This window comes from Ambystoma mexicanum, chromosome 4q (assembly GCF_040938575.1).
Source record: "Ambystoma mexicanum isolate Mex_15411 chromosome 4q, UKY_AmexF1_1, whole genome shotgun sequence".
In the NCBI taxonomy this organism is placed as follows: Eukaryota; Metazoa; Chordata; class Amphibia; order Caudata; family Ambystomatidae; genus Ambystoma; species Ambystoma mexicanum.
This window is the reverse complement of record NC_090928.1, coordinates 105,235,820-105,259,451: the sequence shown is the minus strand read 5'-3', so window position 1 is coordinate 105,259,451 and position 23,632 is coordinate 105,235,820. Positions and strand designations below refer to the sequence as shown.

At 45.9% G+C, this 23,632-nt stretch overlaps 1 protein-coding gene across 5 annotated transcripts in view; it reads left to right on the top strand.

The window, feature by feature from the left end:
• The window catches only part of MGME1 (mitochondrial genome maintenance exonuclease 1), a 318,759-nt gene that overhangs the window by 14,680 nt on the left and 280,447 nt on the right, over positions 1-23,632 (top strand). The window lies entirely within an intron of this gene.

Here is a 23,632-nt window from a genome sequence, read left to right as displayed (position 1 = left end):
ATATTATTTTAACTAGGAGATTGGTTCTGCACAGTTTTCTAGGTACTCACACTATATTCTTGAGTGAAATGGGCCTCGCCATGGATCTGGTCAGGTTTTAAACTCGCCTCTGGTCTCTGCACTTCACAGTGATCTGGGTCCGCTCTCTCTGGTTCTCTGGTCTGGGTCTCTAGTTCTGGATAGATTGAAGTCTCTAGTTTGGCTCTCTGGAGGTTTGATGGAGGTAAGTATGGATTTTTCCGGCAGAGCTTCCAGCGGCAGATGGAATTGAAGGTCCCTATCTGTCCTGTCTGTCTGCTTTTATGTGTTTAGAATGTGGGTGTGTTCTAGCATCACTGACCCTACCTCTCTCTCAGCTTCTAATTGGTCAAACTTCCATTTATCATTTGATTGGGGAATGAACTGTGAGTCAGAGGGATGTCATTTTATGGCTTGCAGATAGGACACTCCTCTGTCAGATTGCACATATTCTATATTTGATAATAAAAGACATATTTCACAGTTACACAGTTGCTTGAAATTACATATACATGGTGTGGCTGAATTTAGCCATGTCTCTGTCCAAATCTGCTGTTTCTAAGAGCTTGCATTCAGAAATGGCAGATAATTGACTTTTTAACTGATTTTTCAATTTCTGACATTGACCCAACTTTACATACATGTGCGCAGGGAGAATGGACATTAACTGATGAAGTTTCAGATTTTTAACATGCATACATTTAGAGTAATATCCACTTTTCCGTTAAAACCCCCCTGAACACGCCACCGGGTCGAAAAACCTCTTAAAATGTGGGCAGAAAAATCACAAGAATTATGGTATCATTTATAAAATTTTCACATGTCTGCTCTATGAGTTATTCATCTTTTTAGAGTCATGTTCTGGCTCCAAAGGGGTGTGGTTTCCTCTCAGCACAAGGTAGAAATACTGGTTTATCCAGTTCTGCCAAGCCAGCTTGCTCTCACAGGCAGTGCTCCTCCCAGCTTCTGCCAAGAGGAAGCTACATTTTACGACCGCTGTAATAAAACCTTTGCCTGAGTCAGGAGAGGCTCATTGTTCCAGAGGAAGCCATTTATGATCCTCTCAATAAACCCTCTGCCTGGGTGAAGGGAGTTGCATTGTTCACTCTCCTGCAGAGCACAGGTAATTCAATTATCAGAAAGATGGCATATCCTTAGTGTGAGCAGCAAAAGGGCAGCTAGGCCTGGGAACACAGCTGTGACTCAAGTTTCACTCCTGATGGGGGTAGTTGCCAGGCAAATTGGAATCTCTTTAAGCTGTCATTTCTGTTCCCCAGTTTCTGCATTCAAATAAAACTAAACATTTTCACATATGCAGCTAGAAGGCTGATTCTAAGTTTAAAACTATGACATTTAAACAGTTACAAAGGCATGTGACACCAAACATAGGTCACTCATTTAATCTAAACATTTTCGATTTTAGTGTCTTTAAATCCAGTGCAACTTAAACTGCTGACTCCATAGCTCAGCCAGTTTTGTTATAAGCATTGTTCTGGGCTCTTCATTTCCCAGATTTTGTAGGCACACAACACTCCATTCTACCAAATGTCTGCTGGTGTCCAGTGAGTTTTTAGATGTGTTGCAATGTTTAAAATAGACAGTTTGAGCCTGCCTTCAGAGAAACACAGAGTGGTTTTAAACTGCCGGCTTTTGGATAGTGGTGAGTACTGGTACTGCACCCATTTTTGGGATTTAAGAAAATGAATTCCCAACAATTCTAGGTTGCATTTGGCAATCAGCATTGCCATTCCCAATGGTTTCAGACTACTGTGCGGGTAGTCCAATGGTGGTTTTAAAGCGCTTTGAAGCTAACCGGCGCTACTGTTTTTCCTTTGGCAACCCATTTCCCTCATGGCAACCCGGCCTTTCGTTCTCGCACTGGTGGGTGGCAAGTGAGGCAACCATTTCGGTGTGCGCACAAACTGCGCAGCTTTCCTGGATTTCGGCGCACATGTGGGTTTTCCGCCATCTTGAATTTTCTAAGCCCACAGCACCAAATGTTGTGGCATGATAGCTTAAACGTGGGTCAGGACACCCAACAAGCCCCCCCCCCACGCGACTGAACTTTGAATTTGAGTCGATGGGGAGTCGCGTGCCCAAGGGTTTTGACCCACGCACCGGTCTGTCCGCATAATCTTCTTCCTACTCTGTAGATGGCACAGTTCAGCATCTTCTTCTCCATCCGGTACTGATCGATGGGTTCTCCTCGCCGGTCCTGATGTGAATATTGGGCGGTCCACTGGGCCCATTGGATCTTCGTTCCCGGTCTCCGGATCGTCCTCCTTGGCCCGTCTTCAGATTTTCTTTCTCCTGGGACGACAAAGGAAGAGCGGCAATACCTACTCATAGACGTTTTTGCACCACTGTTGAGATAGTGGGGCAGCATATGCATTTCATCATAACGAAACATTACATTCTTATTTTGATAAAAAACAGTATAACTAAGAGACAGTTTCATGCAAATCACAATATTTTAGAGACTAGATGTGGTATGTTTTATGGTTGGAACTGAATTAGTCTGAGACAGTACCCGCTAGGATTCCAGAGGATTCCTCCAGTTGTTGCAGAGTGTGCCTGGGATGGCAACATTTCAACTGGTTTATGTGGACCCACTTGTCTTCCCCCTCTGCCGAACCGCCTTTGGGGATGTGGATTTTGTAGGCCACAGGTGAGATCTTGTCGATGATCTCAAAGGGTCCTTTCCATGTAGGCAAAAATTTGCGCTGCTTGGCCTGGTTCCTTTGGAAGTTGTATAGATAGACCCGGTCCCCCACCTGATATTCCTTCCTGGAAGTTTTCAGGTCATAGTGGGTCTTCATGCTATCAGCTGATCTTTCTAGATTCCGCTGAGCATAAGCAAAAGCATGTTGGAGGTGTTTCCTTAAATTCTCCACATACTCATGAGTAGTGGAGGCATTTATCAGTGTCTGCTCTTGGGTCCTATAGAGCAAATGCTGAGGAAGCACCATCTTGCGCCCAGTCATCAACTCAAATGGTGACATTTTGGTTGCAGATGAAGGGGTAGATCTGATGGCCATTAGGACCAGAGGTAATCGGATATCCCAACTTGGCCCAGAATCTGCCACAAACTTCTTTAATATGCTCACAATTGTCCGGTTATATCTCTCTACTGCCCCAGAAGAAGCTGGTCTATAAGCAATATGCAGCTTTCTCTTGACCCCCAATATCTCCCACATCTTTGTCATTACTTCACTGGTGAAGTGGCTACCTCTGTCTGACTCAATCCTTTGAGGTAGACCAAAACGGGAAAAGATGTGGTTGATCATCAAGGCAGCTGCAGTTTCCGCCTTGCAATTTGCGGCTGGGAGACATTCCACCCACTTGGTAAACAAGCATGTCACAGTCAACATGTACTTATTCCCCCTAGCCGAGCGAATCACAGGGCCTACAAAGTCGATTTGTAAATCTGACCATGGCAGGGTCATCCCCCTCTTTTGTAAAGGCGCCCGGTGTGTGAGGGATGTCGGCTGAAATTGTGCACACACAAGACAACCCTTCAAATATTGGTTGAGGTCCTGGCCCATGTGTGGCCAGTATGCAACCTCTCTTAAGATTTCCAATGTTGTGTGAAACCCCCTGTGACCGGCAGTGGCCGCATCATGGGCGTGACTTAACATCAGGCTTCGGAATGAGGTAGGAACCACCCACTGATCGTGGCCAGCTTTGGATTTCCTTACCAACAAACCGTCTTGGATCCGGAACATTTTTGGACATTTCATCAACACTCTTAGGTCCTCTTTCCCAATGTAATCGGTATCCGTCAGGGGAAAGTTCTCAGGGTCCTCAAGGTGCTGGTAAAATTTACCAATTATTGGATCCCCCTTCTGAGCAGTAATCAAATCAGCATCAGGGGTCTCCTTACTCCATTGTGCAATTGAAAGGTCGTTGTGAGCATTTGTCTGGGACCTAGTGATGGCAGTGACCTGGATTTCCCCCAACAGGGACTCAATCTCAATTAGATCCCCTTGGATGGCCCCGGTTTTGGCCAGCTGATCAGCTAAGTCATTTCCAGTTTTGTCTGGTCCCTCTACTTTGGAATGACCCTTGATCTTTTTCCAGTAGATGGTCATCCCATTCGATGTGACCAGATCATCAATGTTTTGGATCAACTTCCCATGTTTCAAGGGTTTGTTGTTAGCACATAACATGCCTCTGGTTTTCCAATTAACCAGGTGCTCCACGAACCCGTTCCGTACATAATCCGAATCTGTGATTATGACCAGTTCGCGGAGTTGATGCTGGACAGCAGTGAGGATGGCCTGATGCACAGCCATCAATTCTGCCACCTGACTACTTCGGGGACCAATTTTGTATCCAGCGGAGGGTTCTGGGGACTCATTCACCCATGCATTCCCTACGCCAGCCACCAGTTCTTTCTCCCCGTTGTTGTCAACATGGTAAGAGCATCCATCCACATAGACAGTGGGCATTCCCTCACACTTGTCTTCTTCAAAGACTTTGTGTGGGGAATTAAGGTATGCCTCCATGTTGTCCTTGATTTTTAGACTTTCGTCCTCGAGACAGTTTTCTCTGGCACAATCATGCAAGTCAGCCAGACCTTGCGCGAGTGGACTCTTCTTGTTTTGGCCATATCTGACCTCCACAGGAAAGCCTTGCATTGACAGAATCCAGGAAGTAATTCAGGAATTACTCACATTTCCAGCCCGGATTCTATCACTTTGGAGATATTGCAGAGGCTGGTGTGGAGTCTCCACTATGATGTGTTCCCCCTGGATAAACGGGCGGTAATTCTTCAATGCCCACACCGTTGCCAGGAGTGCCTTCTCACAATCGTTGAATTTTTCCTCCACAGAGGATAAAGTTTTGCTCGCATAGGAGATTACTTTATTGACCTTGTCATGCTTTTGGTATAATACTGCCGTCAAGCACGTATTAGAGAACCCCGTCTCCAGGAAGAACTCCTTGTTTCTGACAGGGTAAGCTAGGCAAGGCGCTTGTGAGAGGCTTCTTTTGAGTTGTTTTACCGCCTCGGCTTGTTCTGGACCCCATTCCCACTTGACCCCCCCCTTCAGGAGATGAATCAGGGGTCTGGTGATCTCTGCGTAGCCCTCAATGAACTTTCTGCTGTAATTAGTCAGTCCAAGGAGGCTCCTTAGTTCCCGCAGAGTTGTGGGGTCTTTCAGTTTCTGAAGTGCTTCCACTTTCTTTTCCTGGGGACAGAGACCCTGAGGAGTAATCTCATGCCCCAAGAAATTAACACGGGTTCTACACCACTGTGCTTTCTGAAAGGAAAGTTTTGCTCCGGCGGCCCTCAACTGTGTCAGAACATAACGGATCTCCGCTATATGTTCCTCAACAGTTGAGCTTTTGATGAGGACATCATCTACGTAAGCCAGGTTATCCCTTGCACCCAAGTCGGGCATGGCCTTGTGTAGAAAAATGTTGAATTCATTGCCGGAGTTGAGGTATCCGAAGGGAGTCCGGGTCCAGGTGTACTGCTGGCCCCCAAAGGTAAAAGCCAGTTTGTATTGGTCCTCCCTGCTGACAGGCACAGTCCAGTATCCATTGGTCAGGTCTATTGCAGTGAATACCTGTGACCCCTGGATCTGGGCCAGCCCTTGGTCAATGTAGGGCAGAGGCCATCGGGAAGTATGGACCCGTTTGTTGAGCTCCCTGAGGTCGGCGCAGAGTCTCCACTGGCCGTTCGGCTTCAATATTCCCAGCACCGGATTATTGAAGGTGCTGTGGACTGGACGGATTATTCCCCGGGACTCAAGGTTCTTAATTATTTCAGTAAGGGACTCCATTGATGCGAGAGGCAAGCGATATTGCTTCACAAACACTGGAGTCATGCCAGGGTCCCTGGGGATTGTTGTTGTGTGGATGTCAGTGCGACCACAGTCATATGAGTCTACCGCAAAGAGATCTTGGAAATCCAAGAAAACTTGTTTCAACTTTTGCTTTTGTTCCAGAGTCACACAGGCATCAGCTAGGTTGACTCTCTCTTCCACCATCTGCCTGAAGCCTGGAAAAACATCTGGTTTGGCTATCTCCGCGGCCTCCTCCAGCTGGGTGGAGAAGTCCCTGGTCAGAGTGCTGATTTGGACCGGAGGCTTCAGGTGGGAAAGGCAGCCCTCATGCACCTGGAAAATCACCTCATCCCTCCTGAAGTCACACGTCACATCTTCCTTACCATACGGGCAGGAAGTGTACACCAGGAAGTTCCCCCCATGCCGGGTAAAAATCCTGTCTGGTGTTGCGTTGTCCTCACTGTCACTGTCAAAACAGTCCTTGGGGATTGGTCCTAACAGTTCATTACCTAAATCAATGGAAAAATGTCGGTCATCAACCGCCATTCCAATAATGGTGCCTGCGGCTAGAGTAATACTCTTTAAGTCGCTGTTATCCACCTCTATTGGAATGGTGTTATGTTCTATGTTGACTAATGGAGTTGGGTTTACCCCCAACCCTTGCTGTTGGAGAGAAGCATTTAGATGTATGTAAGCATCAGGGTTTTTCAACTCTTGTCCCCTTTTGACTTTCACTTCCAGGGAGAATTGTCGGGTCCTTTCTGGGATGGTGACTTCCTCTTTAACCTGAATTTCAACTGCATAAGGTAGCAATTGAGCTGACCTAAATGCTTTTTCTGGATCATCAAAGCCCATGGGATTATCCGCTAATCGGGACCAAGCTTTGAAGTTTATTAGGTCCAAACTAATGGCAAAGCGATTGAGAATGTCACTGCCTAAGTAAAAGGCGACAGGGACGTCTCGCACGACCCAACAATTGTGGACTATGCTCTTGTTGCCAATGGAGATTTTGAGCATACACCTGCTTGGCAGGAGATGTTTGGAATTAGGTGCTTCCAGGTCCATTTCCCATTTGTCTATCAGTTTGAAGGGGGGAATGGCTGGATCTTTTGGGAGTTGGCGAAACATGGCTTCGCTGATGAAGCTCTTACCGTTGTTCACACACACTCGAGCGAGAACAGAGTCCTTCCCATCATTTAACTGAACAGGGATGAACAACTGCTCTCCAATTTGCTGAATATCAGCCAGGCTTTGAGCTGATTTCACATCTTTCTGGACTATAGGAGTGGGAGTTTCAGATTGTGGATTGGTATAGAATTTCAAAGTGTTTCCTTCCAGCATGGAATACCACTTTAGACTGGAAGGAAGGTTGATTTTCAGAAATAGAGAAGACCCCCCATCACCAGTCTGTTGTCCTACTGCTATGACTGTCACGTCTGGAATTTGGTGGTTCTGGAAGTGAAATTCTACTTGGTCAGATTTTTGTTCAACCATGTGGCAGGTGCCGTTTAAACTAACATGGTTGACACTCTGTTTTAATTTTATGGGTCGGCTAGTCTGGGTCCAGAGGACCTTGTTTACGCAATCAATTAGGGGTGACAACCTTCTCAGGAGGTCATTCCCTAGTAAACAAGGGGTGCCCTCCGGGGTCACAACTATGACCGGGTGTTTCAACTTATGTCACCCAATTTTAATGTCCAAGTCTGCAGTCCCCTCAACGGGAATTTCCTTCCCGTCAAAGTTCTGTAGTTGTCCCGGAAGAGAGGTGAGAGGAATTTGGTAATTCTCTCCCCTTCCTGCATTCAGTTCGTCAAAGGCCCTTCTGGACAGAAGGGTAGCTTGAGATCCAGTGTCCACCAGTGCCGAGATTGTACCCTGCCCCTGTACTTGTACCGGGGCATAATATCTTCCCTCCTTCTCCTCAAGGGGGCACAGGTAATGTACATTTTTGGACAACTGGTGGGCTAACTTTCTGGTTTTGGACATTGCTAGCGAAGAGATTTGGGCAGAATTCTGTGGAGAGCCTTGGGAATCTGAAAGAAAAATTTGGCAACTGGAGATCAGAGTCATTGTGGGTTCCCCTGGCTCCGGTTCTGGGCCGCCCCCCCCTTTTTGGAGGCAGTCACCAGGATGGGTTCGAACCAGGGGATTTTCTTGATGTTGGTTCTGGGATGAGATGGTGGGCGGCGGTAGCTCAGTCTCCACATCTCCCCAGTCTGGATTTGCATCCCTAGGGACCCATTTTTCTTTGGGAGGAGTTCCCCCCTCTCTGAAGGAGAAGATCCTTTTCCCAGGATCCTCTGAGAATCCCTCTCCCTCAAATTGGAAGATCTGTACCTCCTCCTCAAATTGAGTCTGTTTGGGTCTTTTGTTTCTCCTACCCCCCCTCTGCTCCTTAGGAGGCAGACTTTCAGGGGCAAGAGATTTTGTTTCCGGTTCCTGGGTTTCCAGGGGCTGTTTACAAGTGAGGAAGGAAGCTTCCTCCAAGGCTTTACACCCCCCTTCCGCCTCCTCCCTGGGAACCGGTGAGTTATCGGGGTGCTGCCCCCGTCATTGTTCTGGAGCACCAGGTCCAGAGTTGGGTACGTTCTGCGCCGGCATGCCGATCTGAGGGTTCTGCTGAGCCCTCAGTATGTGACCCATATCCCGCGCCATGTTTTGAACCTGGCGCTCTAACTGGGAAACCCGCTCAGGCTGATACAGGACCCTGTTTTCTCCCCTGGGCTGATCCTGGGAAGGGTAGCTGTCCCTTCTTTGGTAGTGCCCCTGGTTGGGAAGATTTGGGTACCCCTCCACCCTTGGCCTCCCCTCTCCCGGATTCAGTGGTCTGGGCTCAGGGAATTGGGGAAAGAAGGATGGATGATTTTGGGGTTGGAAGTCGGGTGGATATCTGGGGAAAAAGTTCTGCCCAGGGTTTGGTAAATTTCTGCCCTCCTGTGGGAAGTTTGGAGGGAAGTTCCCTGGGTTAGGTGCTTGGCTGGACCCCCCCCCTTGGGCTGGAGGAGTCCACACATAACCCAGGATGGGTCTGTTACCTTTGTAGCGAGGACTTACATAGTCAGGAGAGCGAGGGACCCCATTTGTGGGGCTGCCTCCCTGGCTCCCTGTCTGTGACTGACCCGAGGACCTTCTGGGCCTAGCATTATTAGGTGCAGGTAGGTTTTTAGGCCCCCCCCATCTCCAAATCTAAAACGGGGGTGACCTTTACCTCTGCCACCTTGGCAGCAGCAGGGGTGGTGTTGGCTTTGGGGTTTTTCTGGGCATTACTTTTGCTATCTACCGGTTTCTGCACCTCATAGATCCGGGTAGCCTGTTCAATGACCCAGTCTAAAGATCTTTTCTCGTGAAAATCCCTCACGAGCTGGGTCATGATATATTTGGGCAAGGCATGGAAAAACGTATTAATAAATTCCCTGCTATCCGTGCGCACCCTTCTTGTGGTCTGTGCAAAAGCACGCTTTAACTCCTGCACAAATTCTTGTGGGGCCTGATCCTCCCCACATTGCAAATTGTAGGCTGCCTTGCGAGCCTCTTGAGGATTTCTGTGAACAGAAAAATGTTTCAAGATGGCCGCCTTATAGGTGGACCATCTTAAATGATTTTGGTCCTCCAGCCCCGCAAAGAAACTGGAGTATTCCGGGGAGAAGGTCCACTTTACATATTGAATACAGCTTTGGCTGTCCTTCAAACGGAAAGTCTCCATCATTTGTTCAAACAACTCTAAGTGCTCCCAAACAGAATACTTAGCGTTCTTATGGTAAGGCGTGATGACGCTCCTGATCGCCTTAATCTGCTTTAAGGGGTCCTTAAGCAAGGCCCTTTTTGCCTTATTGGCCTTTTTGGTTCGGGTAACCCTTGTCCATTCATCCTCGGACTCAGAGGCACTGCTCCCAGAGGTTCCCGTCTGTTCTTCCAGGTTTTCCCGGATTCTGCGAGCCTGGGAATGGCTGGCAGAATGTGGGGACCTGGTCTCCTGTGTCCTGCGCAGTTCAGAGGAGTCTTCAGATTCCTCCTTGCTGCCAGGATTTGCTGGGTACCCCCCCCCACTGACATAACTGGGCAGAGGTTTTCAGGATGCCCTTAATGGGCCTATTCTCCCGGGGTTCCCCACTGAATTGCACCATGCTTGGGTGCCCATACCCGGATGCCCGCCCCTCCATTCCTGGATGGTACTGGCCTATGAGCCCCATGCTTCTGGCTGGATAGTAATCTGCCATCCCTGTGGCCCTGTGCTCATGTGCGCCAGGGGACACGGGGGTGGCAGAGTCCAGGGACTGAGAGGTATGAGGGCCTCTGGTACTAGGGCTCCTGAGGTTATGCTCCGGAGTTTCCATTTCCCAGCGAACCTCATCTCTATCCGCCCCTGCTCCCTGTTGCAATGCAAGAGCCTGCATTTGTGCCTTCAGTTCCTCAGTTAAGGCCTTACTCGACTCTATCAGTCTCTCCTGCATCGCTACCTGCTGTTGGAGCCTATCATTGTGCTGGCAGAGAGCTTCATTCTCTCTCTGTGTTTCCTGATTGGTCCTGGAGCACTGGGCCAGTCTTTGCTGCAGGAGGGTTACCTCCTGAGCTGTGTCCCTATTGGCCTGCTCCTTTCTTGCTAGAGCATCCTCCACCCTCCTGGTGTGCTCTAACAAGTTCTGGTGTTCTTTTTGGAGGTCACCCAGTCCCTGGTGGGCCAGGTGATTTTCTTCCATTTTTCTTTTTAGATGGCAGACTTCCTGGCCTATGGCGTCTCTTTCCTGACTAAGAGCCTGCATTTGTGCCGCCAGGTCGTCCCTCTGCCTTTGGAAGGTACCAGCTTTCTGGCGCTCCTGGTCAAACTCTGTCTGGGTATCCAGGTCTTTCAAAATCAGTTTATTGCTCTCTGCCTTCTCTCTATCTAGGTGGCTTTGCAGGGTGACTACCTGCTCAGCACATGCCCTATTGAAGTCCAGCTGTTGCTCCAGCTTTTTCTGGCTTTGCAGTAGGGAGTCCAAACCTTCTTGGTGTTCCTTCTGCAAGGCCAGAAATCTGGTATCCTGTTCTGACTTTTCCTTTTGCAGCACATCCATATCCTCCTTCATTTTAGTGATGTACAGTCTGCTGTCATTTTCTGACTCCTGGCTCCTCTGCAGCCTCTGCTCAGAAGAGACCAGGTCAGATTGGACCTTCTCTAACACCATCTGTTGCCTATTTGCCAGATTTTGGCTTTCAGCACATCTATCCTGCATGTCTCCCATATATAGGTACAGGTATGCTGCTATCCTGGCAATCTTATTGTGTTCCTCTTTGGCTTTAGGAGCCATATATAGTTCACTCAGGGCCACATGTAATGGACCCTGATCTCTCCATAAGTCTGACCCTGTTTCAGTGACCTGTCGCGTGATGGCCTGCAACCAGGCATCCTGGCCCTGCTCAGCCCATTCACCTCTCACAAATAATTTATGTAAGAAGTGCTCTCTGGCTATTTTCATATCTACCAAGGTCGTCATTCTAGAGATTGGTCTCTGTCCTGACTTACAGAAGTTAGTATTTTATTTTTGCAGAACAGAATTTTTCTTGGAGTGTCCCTTTTGAGGAATGCTTCACAGCGTAATGCAGCGTGGTGATCCGACCGGATGTATGTATCCCGTCAGTTAGCACACTGTATTAAGCTGCACAAGTGGTAAATCTAACCCAACGTCTCGGCTCGAGCCCCCAATTTGTAAGAGGATTCAATTCAACACTACAGCTAAGTCAACGCCTAGTCTATAATACTGAATGAAAACCCTTATTGATATATCTTTATGTCCAGTTCATGCGTTCTGGATGACTACCCCTATATAACACCCCTCTCTTGGAATCCCCCTGACCCCACTGAGCCAAGAAGTAGTTCTGTTTTGCAAATTAAAAGGTTTATTTGATAATTTAAACAATATATATTATATCACGCTTTATAATCAATTAATAATTGAATATCACACTTAATCTGATATGCTAAAGATTAACAACGGAGAATCTGGCACTAACACGCTTCTCTATAATCAATAAGGAGTTGACATGAAATGGATAAGGTAGCACACAGGTGAATAGGAACAAAAGAAGAAGGTGGTACAAATTGCTTTATAGAGTTCAAATGGATGCAAGGTTGAATGAATGAAATGCAGTATAGAAATACTCAATATGATTTCAACAAAACAATGTAATCACTTTTCTCTGGCAATCCCCTCCCCCCCTTGATGCGAGGCAAGGAAATGGAAGGAAAACACACAGTTCTCAGAAATGCAATCAAATGTGATTCAGTTCACCCCAGCAAGCTTAGACTACAGAAGTTTGAAAACACAGGCCCAAATTGCTTTGATATGTGCTGGCAATGAATTAAAAAAAATATGCTAAAATGCTTTTAATTCCCTTTCAGAGGTTCAGGGTGAATGGTATCTAGTTAATATTAGCTCAGGCTCACTCTTGCAATGATTCAGGGATAGTTTTTATGAGGCAAACGATTTTCTGGCAAATGGAAGCAAAAGCAGCTATCTTTACACGTGAAGAAATTTGCAAATCGGTAAAATTCGCGAATGCGTGTTCCGCGATTGCGGTAAAACTATAGGGGTTAAGTGGGTCTATGGATGCAGTTCTAGGTTCGTAGGAAAGCCATGATTCTAAGCTTTCTAAGGAAAGTTACTGCAAGTCTCTAGCACAAACGGTCGCGGAGATATGAGCGATTAAATAAAGGTCGTTTTTCAGATTTGAAATTTTAAAGTTCAAAAAGACAAGTGCAGCTTGCAACTAGGAAATGACAAGTGACAGCTTTACAAATGACAGGTGACAGTTAGGAGGCAGTTCTACTTAGATTAAATAGATTGAATTATATTATTTTAACTAGGAGATTGGTTCTGCACAGTTTTCTAGGTACTCACACTATATTCTTGAGTGAAATGGGCCTCGCCATGGATCTGGTCAGGTTTTAAACTCGCCTCTGGTCTCTGCACTTCACAGTGATCTGGGTCCGCTCTCTCTGGTTCTCTGGTCTGGGTCTCTAGTTCTGGATAGATTGAAGTCTCTAGTTTGGCTCTCTGGAGGTTTGATGGAGGTAAGTATGGATTTTTCCGGCAGAGCTTCCAGCGGCAGATGGAATTGAAGGTCCCTATCTGTCCTGTCTGTCTGCTTTTATGTGTTTAGAATGTGGGTGTGTTCTAGCATCACTGACCCTACCTCTCTCTCAGCTTCTAATTGGTCAAACTTCCATTTATCATTTGATTGGGGAATGAACTGTGAGTCAGAGGGATGTCATTTTATGGCTTGCAGATAGGACACTCCTCTGTCAGATTGCACATATTCTATATTTGATAATAAAAGACATATTTCACAGTTACACAGTTGCTTGAAATTACATATACATGGTGTGGCTGAATTTAGCCATGTCTCTGTCCAAATCTGCTGTTTCTAAGAGCTTGCATTCAGAAATGGCAGATAATTGACTTTTTAACTGATTTTTCAATTTCTGACATTGACCCAACTTTACATACATGTGCGCAGGGAGTATGGACATTAACTGATGAAGTTTCAGATTTTTAACATGCATACATTTAGAGTAATATCCACTTTTCCGCTAAAACCCCCCTGAACACGCCACCGGGTCGAAAAACCTCTTAAAATGTGGGCAGAAAAATCACAAGAATTATGGTATCATTTATAAAATTTTCACATGTCTGCTCTATGAGTTATTCATCTTTTTAGAGTCATGTTCTGGCTCCAAAGGGGTGTGGTTTCCTCTCAGCACAAGGTAGAAATACTGGTTTATCCAGTTCTGCCAAGCCAGCTTGCTCTCACAGGCAGTGCTCCTCCCAGCTTCTGCCAAGAGGAAGCTACATTTTACGACCGCTGTAATAAAACCTTTGCCTGAGTCAGGAGAGGCTCATTGTTCCAGAGGAAGCCATTTATGATCCTCTCAATAAACCCTCTGCCTGGGTGAAGGGAGTTGCATTGTTCACTCTCCTGCAGAGCACAGGTAATTCAATTATCAGAAAGATGGCATATCCTTAGTGTGAGTAGCAAAAGGGCGGCTAGGCCTGGGAACACAGCTGTGACTCAAGTTTCACTCCTGATGGGGGTAGTTGCCAGGCAAATTGGAATCTCTTTAAGCTGTCATTTCTGTTCCCCAGTTTCTGCATTCAAATAAAACTAAACATTTTCACATATGCAGCTAGAAGGCTGATTCTAAGTTTAAAACTATGACATTTAAACAGTTACAAAGGCATGTGACACCAAACATAGGTCACTCATTTAATCTAAACATTTTCGATTTTAGTGTCTTCAAATCCAGTGCAACTTAAACTGCTGACTCCATAGCTCAGCCAGTTTTGTTATAAGCATTGTTCTGGGCTCTTCATTTCCCAGATTTTGTAGGCACACAACACTCCATTCTACCAAATGTCTGCTGGTGTCCAGTGAGTTTTTAGATGTGTTGCAATGTTTAAAATAGACAGTTTGAGCCTGCCTTCAGAGAAACACAGGGTGGTTTTAAACTGCCGGCTTTTGGATAGTGGTGAGTACTGGTACTGCACCCATTTTTGGGATTTAAGAAAATGAATTCCCAACAATTCTAGGTTGCATTTGGCAATCAGCATTGCCATTCCCAATGGTTTCAGACTACTGTGCGGGTAGTCCAATGGTGGTTTTAAAGCGCTTTGAAGCTAACCGGCGCTACTGTTTTTCCTTTGGCAACCCATTTCCCTCATGGCAACCCGGCCTTTCGTTCTCGCACTGGTGGGTGGCAAGTGAGGCAACCATTTCGGTGTGCGCACAAACTGCGCAGCTTTCCTGGTTTTCGGGGCACATGTGGGTTTTCCGCCATCTTGAATTTTCTAAGCCCACAGCACCAAATGTTGTGGCATGATAGCTTAAACGTGGGTCAGGACACCCAACAACATTCACCCCAGTTTTGCTGCAAGAGTACATGCTCAAAGGAGATCCTATGAACAAGTGAAAAGGCAACTAGGACTGCGTCAAATCCCGTATGCCTTAATTTTTCCAGCAAAAATGAAGATACAACACGGGGGCACTTGAAAATTAAGCTGTTGTCATGGAATGTAAGGGGCCTCAACAACCCGGGTAAAGCTAGGAAAGTGGGTACGTATGTGACAAGACACCACCTGCACATACTGATGCTCCAAGAAACCCATGCGTTACAAAGTGAATGCTGACTTTATTACCAGCTGGGGCACGCTCCGATACTACACTGAATATTCAACACAGGCTAGGGGAGTCCTTTACCCTTATCCACCCGTTGCTAGGCTTCCGGTATACAGATAGCAAAATAGATCCATTGGGACGATACTTATTGGTTTGGGGGGGGAAATAGCAGGGTACTCGGCGATCCTGGTGAATACTTACAGACCCAATATAGACAACCTGGAATTCTATCAGGCCGTGTTAGATATGCTAATCCCACTGGATGAGACATGAGGGCTTTGGGGAGGGGACTTTAATACTATTCTCGACACTGCACGGGATAGATCATCTGATACTCCCCGGACACTCCCCAAAGCTACTCATACCCTCCATCAGATATTGTTACAGTTACCTTGGATAGATGCTTGGAGAACGCTTCGCCCATCAGACAGACAATACTCCTATTACTCTACGGTACATGATTCTGAATCTCGAATCGATTTATTGGGTCCTGACTGCCTCACTCTCGAATGCTTTGGCGAGTTGTGATATTCATCCACGTACACCTTCGGATCACTCCCCGGTCTGTCTGTTGCTCGAACTATGTGATGTCCCCCCACACGCTAAGCACTGGAGGATGCCTTCTGCTATCCTCAGACTCCAATGTGGACACTTGTGAAAATGGTTTAAACTGTGATAATGAGATGTTTAACTGGTTATAAAAACATACATGTTAGAAAAATGGAAATATATTGTCTAACAAAACAATGGTTGTAAAATGGAAACCAAAAGAATGGTTCTCAAGGGAACATAATCCACTAAATCTTACAGTAACATTAAAAATTAACCCAGAAGGTACCAGATAAGGTTTGTTTAAACCTGACTGAAGAAATTCTTGAAAATATTAAAATATATTTACATTGAAAGGTGTCCTAAATAACAGGATGCGTACAATAACTCATGAATTTAAAATTACATAAATAAAATAATTTAGTAAGGAAGAATTCCTGAATCAAAATCAAATACTTGTAATCTAATAAAAATATATTACAAATCTTTAGGGCTAATAATTGCAAATGAAAAACATTAATTTCCTTGAATAGGAAAATATAATGTTAAAAGATAGCCGCTTCACGCAAAAACGTGATGACGTCATTGCGCTAACGTGCGTGGGCGTAATGATGTCATAACGCAGCGATTGTAAGCAGTATAAAAAGACAGCCACGCTGAGTGCAGTCCATTGTCAAGGATCGGCGGCACAGAGCTGAAATCAATCGGATCCTTAACTCAGGAAAAAGGTAAGAAGAAAAAAACTATGCTTAAAATGCTCACTTATATTGATTCTGCATCCTCTAAAAGTAATGTTATAGTCGGACACAAGTATCTTTTCATCAAATTTGGATAAACGAAAATGTTTCTTATTTTCTTTTTGATATTTTCTTTATATTTGCCCAGAATACTCAAAAACATTAATAATAAGAAAGGAAAAATCAATTTGAATATCGGCATAAACAAAGGGAAAGGCCTATGAGCTCTCTACACTGTGACAAATTTGTTAAAAATCCTGCCGTTCAACTGGCCCAAAGTTAGCTAAGAACACAAGACCAGCTGGCTAAAGGTCTCCGAAACACTTTGTTGAAACCTGGTGCCTCCGGAGCCCTGTGCCGCAGAGAAATGGGTGAGGGAAGCTGAGCCGTGAGACTGGAGCAATGCCTCAGGGGAATGCGGCGCGCCGTGAGGAAGGTGCCGCTGTAAGAACCGCATTAGAAGGAGACACCGGGCGTAGACCCCTGCCGGCATTGTAGTCAGTATGCCGGTGTGAGGAGGCGAATCGGGGGCCCCGTGAGGACACATTGCCGGACCGTCCCCAGAACCAGAAGCCTTCCAGACAGCCCTTTGAGGAGCCGAGGTGAGCGGGGCGCATTCTGTGCTGGTGACAGTGCACGGCGCAAACAGCTGCAGGGCCTGGTGCAGCAGAGAGCTGGACCAACAGGTGGAAGAGCTTACCACTCAACCTATACGGCAGAATCTCCCTGCTCAAAATGGTGCAGCTCCCCGATTCCTTTGTGTTTCTCAACGTACCTATCGCAGTCCCGGCAGACTACTTCCGGGAGATGAAATCAGTAATGATCCAGTTCATTTGGGCCGGTAAACAGCCAAGAGTATTGTGGGATAAACTGACAGCGCCAATACGGGGGGGATTAGAGGGGGGCTGGCGGTACCGGACTTGGAAACGTACTACAATGTGAGGCAGGCCAGGTTTGCCCTTTGTCTGGAGAGCAGAGAGAGAGGAGGCACGTGGAGGTAGGGCATTGGCGGCACCATTCTTATTACAATCCAGTATTCTCACAGCCCCCAAGAAGGAACAGGGCTGGGAACATGGTGGAACTCGCCTGCACAACGTGGACACGTATTGAGCATAGGTCACGGGCGGAGGTCCTCTACTCCACAGCACTGCTGTTACTATTTACCCCGGGAATACCACTTTCCTAAGAAGAGGGCTTTGTTAACTTCATGCGGAAATTGGAAGTGCACAGTTACCGCAATCTGTTTCCTGAGGGGAGGTTCATAACATTAGATGAACTGAAGGCCAGGGGGAGTCTAAACCCCTTGGATGTGTTTTTATATTATAGGCTGAAAACAGCACTCCAAAAGATATTCCCGACTTTTCCGGAGCAACCGGCAACAGCTCTGATACTCGATAGGGTAATCTCAGGGGGGCTGCACACGAGGGTGGTATCAGTCATGTACGCTATGCGCCTGGCCTCTAGGCCAGAGATGTCGTCCTCTAGAGAAAAGTGGGAACTATCCCTGGGACATGTGATATCCCATGAGGAATGGACATATTGTTGTGAGGGGACTAGGAAGGCAGCAATAAATACCAGATACAAATTGATTAATTGGAAATATCTACATCAATTCTATTACTGCCCTACCCAAATTCACAACTACTTTCCAGAGGCAACCACCAGCTGCAACAGATGCAATGAACCTAGGGCAGATTTTATGCAGGGCATGGTGGTGCCCTGCAGTACAAACATTTTGGGGGGCAGTGTGTAATAGTGGGAGAAATTTATGGCAAGGGATTAGAGCTAAACCCCATGATTGCTCTCCTAGGATACAATAAATTGGTCCCCAAGGGCAGAAGGCGATTAACGGGGCTACTCCTGCTGTTGGCAAAGAGGAGGGTGGCAATCCACTGGAAGGACCGGCGCACCCCAAAATAGAGGACTGGCATTCAGATGTGGTGCGATGCAACGACATGGAAACCGGATACACAGGTTTATAATCTTATCACTCGAGCCCATCCACCATGTGGGAACCATACATGCACTACTTGCTGAACCAAGCAGAGGAGGATACTCAAGAACCCTAGGGGAGTACAAACCCTAGAGACCCAATGTACCACTCACGCTTAGGTGAAAGGTATGGTCATGTGCATCCATAGACCCACTTAAAAGCCAAACGCACCCATGCTATCCATAATGACTGATAAAGTGGCAGCTCTACCGCACGGTACTAGCGTGACCCTCCAGGAGAGGAAAAAATGCACTGCCACTACAGTAAAGACCCCACTGGACTTGTGATAACGACTATGGGGACTGCAGAGCCCATGCCCATCTGAAATGCTTCTTCTCTTGTTCTTGATTTAGTATCAAACGGTATGTTGTCAATGTTTGCAAAAAAGTATTGGCAAAGTCAAGAAATTACCAAGAAGGTCATGAAATGAGAAACCAAGTATTGGCCCAAAGCTAAAAGATTTCCAGCAATAGCAGGTTAAGAGGAAACCTGTGTTGGCAAGAGCCAGAGGAATACAGAAGTTTAACAAAGTGCATGGTGGCCAACCAAGCCACAATACAGTGTCAGAAGAGTGTGACACTGGGGAATCACCTAAACATCACTGTCAAATGGAAGCAGTGGCTAATTGTTGATAGAAGCAGTCACAAAGGTCGATCAGTTCTGTGACCTGTAATGGATGGACCGTGTGGTCCAACAACTGCGCCTAGACCGAGTCCCCCTGTATGGAAAAGCCAATAGAAGTATCCATAAAGAAGCTTGTGTTTTGCAACAACCTTCTATGTGATTTTGAAGTCAAGAAACAGAATTGCCTATGTGAACTGGTGAAAAGTACTAATATCAGAAACGCTGGGAAGTGTCCCAAGGAACTGTATTGTTTTTGAAAGCTGGAAGATTTGAATTCTTGGGTAAGGGAACCCGATAGCTTGTGAACTGTTTTGAACTTGGGGAAGCTGATCATAAGCCTAGAGCTGGAAGAAGCTCAGAACCTTCTTTTGAACATTATTCATTCTGATGCTGACATCGCTACACATTGAATGCAGTGAGTTGTGAGGGCAAGTTTAGGTTTTGGACACAGACCTACATTTGGTTTGGACTTCCTGACACAGACTATCCTTAGTTTTCTTTAGGTAGGAAAATCCCACCTTGGCATAGGGCAAGTTAGACCTCAATCCAGCCTGCCTTTTTAAGTTTAAAAAAAATGTTTAAATTAGTTTTTTCAACATATCCACCAAGCAAGTCAATAAACATTTTTACATAAGCACACTCACGTGTGGTGTCATGTTGCATTTACTCCCACTTCCTTCCCCCGACTACCACACTTATCCTTCGTCCTCCACTCTTCTCTTCGGGCGTCTCTGCCGCTACTCCGCCTCTGTAGGGCTCTCTGCTCTCAGGCTTCCCTGATCTGACTCAAATATCATTGCTACTAGTTGTCTCCAGGCCACCATCGTGTTTGCTTCCTCCTCTTCCCCTCCTTTGCTAATTGCCTCTTGCCATACCACTGTCTCGGCATTCACCCATTTCTTGAGGTCTTGCGACCAAACGGGCGCTGGCGGTCTCCGGCTCGCCTTCCAGCCCATTGCTAGTCTACGTTTAGCCAGTGTACACCCCAGATCTTTGAGTTTGTTCGCGTGTCTGGCTCTCCTCGGTCTGGGAACCCCACCGCCCCAGCAGACATGCCCACAGAGAGCTTACATCCAGGTTTATTTCCTTGTCTGCCATGAACATCCTGCCTTTTAAGTTAATACAACTTCAGAGAACCAATTTTAAATCTGTTGTCTGTGTCTACTTCATGATGCCTTGACATCTCCTACTACATGTTCTGCCCTTCACTCGGAGGCCCAGTGCAATACATTGGAGGTAACATTTGTTAAGACCAGAGTACTCTTAAGAGAGATGCACTAAAAGAGAACACATCACACCAGCAATGAGATCTATATACTGGCTACCAGTGACAACATGATTTACTTCAAAACACTTTACATAACCATAGCCAAGGAGCGTACTTCATGCAAGAAAACATCTCAATCTACACACCGAAACAAACCCTGAAATACAGCAATTATAAATTCCTTTCTACAAAGCAATATTCAAAATTGAAATATGGGGGCCATCGCACTCGTACATCTCAGCAAAAATCTGGAATTGACTCCAAGTGGAACGACACACGTCAGACCTTCAGGAAACTACTACAAACCTTCCTTGTTATTTTGTCTGCCTGAAAACAGAGCACTGTCCAAGAGAAACAACCAACCACCTCGATACAATAAAAGATGTCACAAACCCCTGGATCATCTTAACCGACTGAACCAAACTGGGCTGGCCCAACAAAAGAAAACCTAATATTGCTAACCACCATATCAGAAATTTCAGCTTACGCCAAACAATAAGGCCTACAAAGGCATACAAACTATTCTCACCAGTAACCCTATGAAAATTCTCAGTTTTCCTACTATCGGTGCTAATCCACCAAATACAGCACACACCTACATCTACCACAGCACCAACTTGAAATCACACAGCAAACTGCACCTTCCACTCTGACATTTCACTTAATAATAATGCACTCAATCTCCAACGCTACAACACAGACACATTAAACAACCTTATTCAGACTCACACACCAAAACAGCTCAAAACCAATGCTACGTAGCAGCAAACCCAACTCAAAGTGACCACTTCTTTCTAATGGAAACTACCAATAGAACAACAAAAACACTCTTGCGCTGGCCCTCTCCTCCCACTAACTAACCCTCCCCTATCTGTCTTTCCTTTCAGATCTTCCTGGGTGCCTGTAGACCATGAAAATGGCAGCGGTGCACAGTATAAATCTCATTAACATAACATTCGGGGCCTAGACATAATCTTCATCACATATCCAGTTTGGGTGTGCCTCACACAGATGAGGCACAACTCCAGGGGGACACATAGCTGGTTTTGGAAGAAATCCCAGTAATGGGTCAACTCCACACTGCCATTCAAATCACTTGAATATGCACAATTACCAACATGCTAGTGAATAATATAACTTTTTTTGTACAAGGGCCAGATCTCTTATCTCAGTGGTAGCAACTATATCAGTAAGATTACACTTTTTCACAGGCTCTAAGGTGGATGCATTAGACACATTGGAAACCAAAATATAACCGGCCAAATTGAAAGAATATACTTCAGTCTACTGGGACCACCACCCTTTTGCAATTGTCGGGTGCCCCTAGACCTTAACGGTCTGATGTCAGGATGACTTGATGGGGAAGTTTCCATCATGCAGCCAAAACAGATATTTACGCTGGTGCTCCTTGATCAAGACTTGTTCTCCAGGTTGCAAGGAGTGCCCAGGGACCAGTGGTTCTCTAAGCAGTACTGCTTTAACTTGGTTTTGGGCGAGACTGACGGATGCAAATAAGAGCTTCACATACTCTAATAGTCTATCATTAGTCAAACTCAAATCATTGGATGGAGCTTTCACCGGCAGAGACAAAGCCAGTCGCATAGGGAGACCATATAAGACTTTGTAGGGACTAAGTCCTGTTTTCCTGTTTCGGCTACTCCTCATCAGACTAGTTTCCTGGCACAGCTTGCCTACTTGTTCTTTAGCACCCTGTTTCTCTTCTCTAGTGCTCCCCAAAATGTAGGGTGATGAGGGCAATGCAAGCTATGCTGAACCTTTCGGATAGACAGTAGTGCTTTTATAATATTATTCACAAAATGGGTGCCCTGGTCACAAATAATACTGATGGGCACTCAAACCTTGGTACGAAATCCTGCACAGAAATGTTTGCAACGATTTAATGGGGATCAAAATTAAGATTGGCTAAGCAGGAGATGGAGATGCACCTGGGTTTCTGGCATTAACCAGTGTGCAGGAGCTAGCACTGTGGAATGATGAGGTAGTGCATAGCGTTCCGCAAATCAGACTTCCACATAGAATGCAAACGTAACATTGTGCCTATTATTTGTGATCCCTTATGCTTTAAGCATCATATAAATGTGTTCTAATGCTTATTAATAGATTATCCCAAACACAAAGAGGTACTGTCTAATAGGAATAGTTGTTTATCAGTTGGCTTGGTGAGCCAAAAGTAACTGCTGGTAGCTGTTGGTGTCAAGCTAACCAGGCTCCTCTAGGCTGCAAGCAGGAGCTAAATAGCTCCCAATTCCCGTCAATTTCAAACCCTGAGTTATTGCAAAAGCCGCCACCCACCCCAAGCTCGTATCCAGGTCATGATCGCAAGGTGGTACTGCCGATGATTGCAGCATGGAAATTGCAAGAAGGCAATCTGGATACCCACAAAGGGTTCACAAGGAGATGGATGTTGTCCTTGGGTAGAAGGTGCGCATTCCCCACATTATTATGAAGGCGGATGATATATTGCTGATAATATTCTTGCGCCATCTTGGAAAACCCAGGCACAAACCATAAGTGGCTCATAGACGTGACCATTCCATCTGCCTTATATGAGCCTGTTCATGGTACAGACCGACAAGATGAGACCCTAAGATCTTGGGGGCCATTAATCAAACATTATCGTCTGTATCCAATCATCCTTTTCACTAGAAGGAACATTTTCTAGTATCAAAAGCCAAATCTTTGAGTTTTGTAGGTCGATTGGTCAGGGCTGGCTTTGACAGGGAGGACATATGCACCCTCAGTGTCTAAAGTAGCAACCAGCTTAGCAGTTCTGTCTGCAAAGTCATTGCAGCAAATAATTGGGTCATCTAAACATCTAGAGCAGCACACTTAACAATAGCTATCTTTTCAGGTAACAGTATAACATTCAGCAATGTTTCACAAATGGTCTATTCTTTATGATGTGTCCCGATGTTCAGAATCCTTGCTACTTCCAGAGCTGAGCAAAGTTGTGGGCTACCTTAAAGGCCTAATTCGGGTCATGTGGATGAACCGACTGCTGTGCTGTAAAAGGACAGCCCATGGAAATGGCCACTAATTCTGCTACTTGGCCAGAGGTGACCTTGGGCAACCTTCCACTCTTCAATAATTGACTGGCGCACATATTGCATACCCCATGTAAGGGAAAAGTTTAATTGAAAATGTTATGTACTCCCATTGCACACTGCTGCATTATAATATTGACTAGGTATTGTAAACTGTCATGCTTAAACACTGACTCTTGCCCGTGCGAGTTGAGGCTTTACTGCGCTTAGTGTGTACCTATGCTCGCCTTCACATCTCTCACTCCTGACATGTTTCCCTTTTGGCATATATAAGCATGTTTTCAGTTCCCGCGTTCCTAGGAAAAGTGGCTTTTAGCAGAAAGAAGTCATCCTGCTGTAAGCATGCTCTCCTGCCCCAGACTGTGTATGAACCTCTAAGGAGTATGTACAGCTACACTAAATGTATCGCTTTATGTTGTCCTCCTTAATAACAC